Below are 7349 nucleotides of genomic sequence, written 5' to 3' on the forward strand. Positions count from 1 at the left end.
ATGGAGGAGCTGTGTTGGATATGAAAGTGTAAGACTTTGCCGCTGTGGGCAGAGCATGCAACTACTGTGTGATGTTGCGTTGCAGTTTTTTTTCTGAGCTGATGAGCAAGCTACACATTATCAGATCAAGAGCTGTCTGGGAACTACTCAAAGAGAGGGAAACAGGGAGTGTGCAGCGTTTCCGTGAGCAGTTTTCCTGCATCTTGACTTGTGTGTAGAGTGTTCATAACATCAGCATTATGTTTTTGTTTATTTGTTTTGTTGGGTTGAAAATAATTAAATAAATGTGTGATCATGCCTATGGATCACCATGGCACATATCTCCAGCCATATGATTTATTTATGCAGATGACAAAGTGAGTGTGAATGTGTCTGACATCACAGTGTTTTTGTGCACTGTGCAAAAGTAATTGCCTTTGATTGTGAGTGATGTTACGGCCCGGCTCTGCTAGGCGGCAGCGGACGTAACATAAACGAGCCCAGAGACCAAGGAGTTAGGTAGGACGACAAACATAAGGTTTATTAACACAACTGAAATCCGTTAGTGAAACAACTCACTAGGCAGCAGAGAAACTTTAAGCAAACACCACGATTAATAACACCAGTAGAGCACTGCTCTACTAAACGTCTCGCAGGAGGCAACACAAAACACAGGCAGAAGGCAAAAGGCAAAAGGGAGGGACTCTCTGTACAGTCTGTTCAAATCAACAAGTCCCTCGACGAATGAAGACTCCTCAGCCTTTTATACTATCAGGTAACTGCAGTCAGCTGTGTCACTTGTCATAACTGCAGACAGCTGTGTCACTTGTCCGTCGTACTCCAGGCTCCTGCGGCAGCCAATGGTGTGCGTAGTCTGACAGGCTCGGATCCGCATGAAGTTGGGGCGGGCATATGTCCGGGCCAGCCAATCCCCCGTGAGTCCTGGAGCACTGTAGCTTCCATGGAGGAAGGCGGGGCCACCTGAGGCCAGCGGCCGTAACACCCCTCCCCTTAAAATACCAACTATGTTGGGCTGAAGCCAACGTTACAGAGCATAAACAACAACAAAAGACAAAAGCAGTAAAACATGTTTACAAACGGGACAGACCGTCAGCTAAAACATTTTCAGTCCCCTTTTTGTGGTGGATACTTAAGTTGTATTCCTGCAACAACAGAGCCCAGCGCATAAGGCGCTGGTTGTGATTAAACATACGCGCCAGGAACACAAGTGGGTTGTGGTCTGTGTACATGACAAGAGGCAACATGCTGGACCCCAGGTACACGTGAAAGTGCTGAAGAGCCAACAACAAAGCCAGGGTCTCCTTTTCAATGGTGGAGTAGTTTAACTGATTTTTATTGAACTTGCGGGAAAAGTAACAAACGGGGTGGTTCAAACCCAGCAAGTCTTCTTGCAACAGCACTGCCCCAGCCCCGACAGCACTGGCATCAACCTCGAGTTTGAATGGTCGCGTCAAATCAGGTGCAGCTAACACAGGAGAATGGCAGAGGAGGGCTTTTGCACTCTCAAAAGCATCCTGACACTCACTTGACCAGCTAAACTCAACCTTTGGGCTGAGCAGGTCAGTCAATGGGCACCTCCCCGTCGAGCCCGCACGAGCGGGCGCGGCTGCCGGTGTTGTTTAGCCAGAGCGTTGGCTTGATTCAAACGCTCACGGAAGTGTTTTACATAACTGCTGACGTTTGTTTTGAAAACGCCTTGTGGGCTCAAAAACGCCTCTTTCAGAGCTTTGAGGGGTCCCCGTGACCTACGGCCAAATATTAGCTCAGAGGGACTAAACCCAAGTGACTCCTGAACGGCGTCACGGGCAGCAAATAACACAAATGGAACACCCTCGTCCCAGCTTTTATCACTCTCCAGGCAGTATTTGCGTAGCATCGTCTTCAAGGTCTGGTGCCACCGCTCTAATGCACCTTGCGATTCAGGATGGTAAGCAGAGGACACAATATGCTTAACACCCAGAGTGCTAACTGCTTGTTTGAATACCTTAGACTGAAAGTTCGAGCCCTGGTCGGTTTGTACGACCTTAGGCAAGCCAAACACTGAAAAGAAGGTTGTCAACGCCTTAACGACAGATCTCGCTGTAATTTTATGTAACGGGACAGCCTCGGGGAAGCGGGTAGCGGCACACATTATCGTGAGTAGATATTGCTTTCCTGATTTTGCTCTAGGTAGTGGACCCACACAGTCTACTATGACATGGTCAAACGGCTGATCTACTACAGGAATGGGACACAACGGAGCCGGGGGTATGACCTGATTGGGTTTACCTGCAATCTGACATACATGGCAACTGTTGCAAAATTTAGAAACATCACGCTTCATACCAGGCCAAAAGAAATGTTTTAATAGTAGCTGGTATGTTTTTGTGATGCCCAAGTGTCCTGACCACTGGCTTTCATGGGCAAGGGCCAGGATCTTCTGCCGGTACGCAGAGGGCACTACAATCTGCTTGACCTTACTCCAATCTGCACCTTCTGCACCTGGTGGAGACCACTGACGCATTAGAACATCATGTTCTATGAAATAGGCTTGTTGCTCCTTTTTGGCTTGCTCAGCACTTACCATACGTTTGAAACAGCTCTTTGTTTCATCAGCTAATTGAGCTGCTGATAGCTGGTCTCTAGTCAAGGGCAGCAAAAAGACCTTAGGAAATGGATCAGGCTCCTCAGGTTTCACAGAGTCTGGGGGTGACAGAACATTGTTTCTGTTAGTGGGCACATCATTCTCCCCAGAAAATGAGGACATCAACACAGAATCAGAGAGGGCAATATCAGTATCTTTCCGAGCTTGTGCTCGAGTTATTGCACAGGCTGGATACAGCCCAGGGTGCATAGACACATCAGAAGTTTTCTGATTCAGGGGGTTGTCTAAAACCTCCAGACGAGGGAGCACTACCCCTCCTGCGATGTCGTTGCCCAACAGCATGGCCACACCCTCTATTGGCAAGGCCGGGCAAACGGCAACAGGGAAAAATCCTGTAGCAAGGCTAGATTTAATAAAAATTCTGTGAACTGGTCTGGGAGCGTAACCCATCTCTATCCCCCGTAGAACAGAATTAAAACCACATTCACTTTTAGCAGAAAATGGTAATACACTTGAGAGGATGACAGTTTGAGAACCTCCAGTGTCCCTTAAAATACGCACAGGTTTTAACTCGGATGGGTTGTCTGTTAGCGATACTAAGCCATCAAAAATGAATGGTTCGAAACAGGGGTCAGGCACCCTACCACCACACTCATGGTCCTCGTGATGGGCCTCAGCTTTTACAAAACCCACCCCTTTGGGTGGCCGAGCATGTGATGTTTTGCGTTTTAATGCTAAACAGTCAGCAATCACATGTCCGGTTTTATGACAGTAAAAACATTCACGGTGTTCCCTGGACCCAGACTCTTTAGCTGTGTGGCGCTGCTGCACAGGGCTAACCCGTGGCTTCTCACTGTCAGTAAATGAGGCTTTGTGAGTGAGTACAAACTCATCAGCAAGAACAGCAGCAGATGTTAGTGACGTCACTTTCTGTTCATTCAAATACAGCACAATACGCTCAGGAATGCATTTCTTAAAGTCCTCTAACAAAACTAGTTCGCGCAGAGCGTCATAGTCAGTCGCTTTTGACGCAACACACCACTTATCAAAGAGAACCCCCTTTTCTCTTGCAAACTCCACATAAGTCTGCGACAGCAATCTCTTTTGCTGGCGAAACCTCTGCCTATAGGCCTCTGGAACTAGCTCATATGCCTTCAAGACAGCTGCTTTAACACACGAGTAATCTAAACTGTCCTTTAAAGAAAGAGCAGCCACCACCTCTTGAGCTTTGCCGGACAGTTTGCACTGTAGCAAAAGAGGCCAAATCTCACTAGGCCACTGCAGCGCACCAGCGATACGTTCAAATGCTGCAAAGTATGTATCAACCTCAGTTTCTCTAAAAGTGGGCACTAAAGAAATGCACTTATCAATTTTAAAAGCAGAAGTGGACGTGGAGGTGGGACCGGAATGAACAGCAGAGACAGATGAGGCTTGAGACTGTGACTCCAGCTCAAGCTGTCGGAGCCTAACGGCCTTGTCCGCCTCTATTTCCAGCCTCCTTATTTCAAGCTGAACCCGCCGGTTCTGAGCCTTCTCCTCAGCCTCCATCTGGAGACGTGCCAGCCGCACCTTCAGCCGAGCTCCTTCTCTCCCTTCGGAACTCCCAGAAGAGAGTGGATCATAGCGAGGAAGCGTGCGCGGCGTTTTTCCCCGCTCATCCCCCTCACCATCCCCACTGGAACCATTCTGGCCCCCTTCAACTACGGCAGCTTGGCTTGGCACACCAGAGACCACAGGCAAAACAGACGCTTGAAGCACCCCAGCACCCACCAACTTGTCCACCACTAAGGCTTTTATTTCACTCTTACGGAGAGTTTTTGAAACCTGCAGCTGAAAGTGATCCACAATTTGCAGCAAATCATTTTTGCGACAGCTATTAATAATCCCTAGAGACGGGGCAGCTATAAAGTGCTGCAAACAAAACGCAGCTGACATAGTGCTTAATCCTTAGCCAACTCAATTTCTCTTTTTTCTTTTTTTTTTTTTTTTTTTTTTTGACCCCCACTCCCAGGAACAAAGACCCCCTATGCGGGATCCCGGACGAGCCCCCACTTATGTTACGCCCCGGCTCTGCTAGGCGGCAGCGGACGTAACATAAACGAGCCCAGAGACCAAGGAGTTAGGTAGGACGACAAACATAAGGTTTATTAACACAACTGAAATCCGTTAGTGAAACAACTCACTAGGCAGCAGAGAAACTTTAAGCAAACACCACGATTAATAACACCAGTAGAGCACTGCTCTACTAAACGTCTCGCAGGAGGCAACACAAAACACAGGCAGAAGGCAAAAGGGAGGGACTCTCTGTACAGTCTGTTCAAATCAACAAGTCCCTCGACGAATGAAGACTCCTCAGCCTTTTATACTATCAGGTAACTGCAGTCAGCTGTGTCACTTGTCATAACTGCAGACAGCTGTGTCACTTGTCCGTCGTACTCCAGGCTCCTGCGGCAGCCAATGGTGTGCGTAGTCTGACAGGCTCGGATCCGCATGAAGTTGGGGCGGGCATATGTCCGGGCCAGCCAATCCCCCGTGAGTCCTGGAGCACTGTAGCTTCCATGGAGGAAGGCGGGGCCACCTGAGGCCAGCGGCCGTAACAGTGAGAGCGGTGATTCTGCAGGTCACCAGCTATTGTAACGAAAAAAAAAAAAAGAGTGAAAAAGAGACAAAAATTACATTGTAGACGAAGAAAAATAATCATGGGAAAAAGGTTTCGTGTTGATCAGCCGAAAAACAACTACAATGTCATTTTATGCTTTTAAGAAAGGATTGTTCACACAAACACAGAGAGAGAGAGAGATGTGTGTTGATTAAGCAGCGATGATAATAATGAAATGTCTTAGTTTGTCACTTTCAGGTGAAAAGCAGACCTGAATCAATTTTCCACATGCAGCGGTCGGAAGAAAGTTATAGTTTAACATCATTGGAAACATGCAGGCCAAGTTTCTGGCTGACTTATTTACAGTGCCATGTGTTTCTCAACCTCACAAGCGAGCTCACTCCTCCCTGAAGATAAGGAATGCAGCTCCATGATAAAGAGACAGCAGCAAGTCCTGAGCACAAAAAGTCCCAGCAAAGCAGCAGCAATGTGGACAAACAGCAGCAGCAGAAGAAAGCAAACCCATCTTCCTGTCTGATTGGATGAATTCCACGGAGGGGCGAGCAAGATGGCGGTGGCAGCATGTTGAAATGCTCAGAAAGGACTGAGTGACTCGGGCAAGCCACTTTAGCCAGCAAGCTAGCATGCTGGCTAGCGACATGAAAGAAATGGACCCTTCACTATGCGTTCAACATGCCAGTGCTGTGGTGGGAAAGGCTCCATCATAAACACGCCCTGCGCCCTGTGCAGAGGTTTCAGGCCAAGAAGAAGAAGACGATGACTTCCAAGCCCAAGAAGGTCGGCCTCAGCGTGGGCGAGCTGATTGTGAAAGCCGTGGCCGCTTCCAAGGAGCGCAACGGCCTGTCCATGGCCGCTCTCAAGAAGGCTCTGGCTGCCGGAGGCTACGATGTGGACAAGAACAAGGCCCGTGTCAAGACCGCCATCAAGAGCCTGGTGGCGAAGGGCACTCTGGTGCAGACCAAGGGCACCGGGGCCTCCGGATCCTTCAAGATGAACAAGGCTACTGAGAGCAAAGCCAAGAAGCCTGCCGCGGCCAAAGCCAAGAAACCGGCAGCAGCTGCTAAGAAGTCGCCCAAGAAGGCAGCGGCAGCACTTCAGACACTAGCACAAAGTCAACCGCATCAGAGGAGGGACAGGACAAAGCTTAAGGAGAAACTGCCTGCTATTGGACTATTGAAGTGGCAGAGGACAATAGTGAGAGTGGTGAGAACACAAATTTTGTTATTAAATGTGGGAAATCAAAATTTGGGTTAGCAAACCTGGGGAAAAAGAAAACTGACTGCTTAAGTTGGAAAATTGTGAAGGAGTCTGAAACATATACAAACATATACAAAATCACACAGAACATGCCTTAACCCTACTAATACAAACACAAAATAACTCATGAAGATTAGACATTTTAAGCGTGAGTCTGTTTATCATCTTGTCCAAGTCACCTCGTGTGATGCAAAGACCAGTGGAACTCATAGCACAGAACATGCTCTGTTGGAGATGCAGCTCCACAGACATGCTTGTTATCTTTCATCAGTGTTAAAATAGTGTCAATTTAGCAGACACTTGTTATCAAATACTGAATTTATCCAATAAAAAAAATTGACTCTCTAGGTTACAGGACAACAGTTTAACTTTTGTGGGAAAAAAGATCCTGGTTTGACCAACCAGTGATCAGACAATAAATTTAGTTGTTAATATAGCTTCCTGCTTGATTGATGCAGCACAAGTAATTTACTGTATGAGGGAAATTGTCTTTTGTGATACTATTTTGAACATGCATTTCTGTCGTCCTGTCAACTTAGCGGGTTAATAGCTGATATGCAAATTAGTTGATCAGTTTTAGATTAATGAAAGGTGACTGAATTCTAGCACGAGTGAATGAGATGTGTTGGAGTTTGTTGTGTGTTGAGTGGAGACTCTAAAACACTGAGTTTCCTGTTTTGATGTGCGAGTGAATCCTGTATTTAGATACACAACTCTGAATACGTCAGAACAAACTTCTTTTGTGAAGTGCATGACAGCATGTCACATGTTTTATGATGAAGGGAAAAGGAAAATGGAATAAAATGGGTGTGTGGCCTAAATGAGTGAAGAGCACAGACCGGGTGATTAAACTCATAGCTAATAAGACATATTAGGCTTATGTTGTGT

General features: G+C 47.1%; 1 pseudogene; it reads left to right on the plus strand.

Moving 5' to 3' along the window:
* Positions 1–5865: 5865 nt before the first annotated feature.
* On the plus strand, positions 5866–6461 carry LOC113019452 (histone H1-like; annotated as a pseudogene).
* Positions 6462–7349: the final 888 nt, after the last annotated feature.

This window comes from Astatotilapia calliptera, chromosome 3, assembly GCF_900246225.1.
Source record: "Astatotilapia calliptera chromosome 3, fAstCal1.2, whole genome shotgun sequence".
In the NCBI taxonomy this organism is placed as follows: domain Eukaryota; kingdom Metazoa; phylum Chordata; class Actinopteri; order Cichliformes; family Cichlidae; genus Astatotilapia; species Astatotilapia calliptera.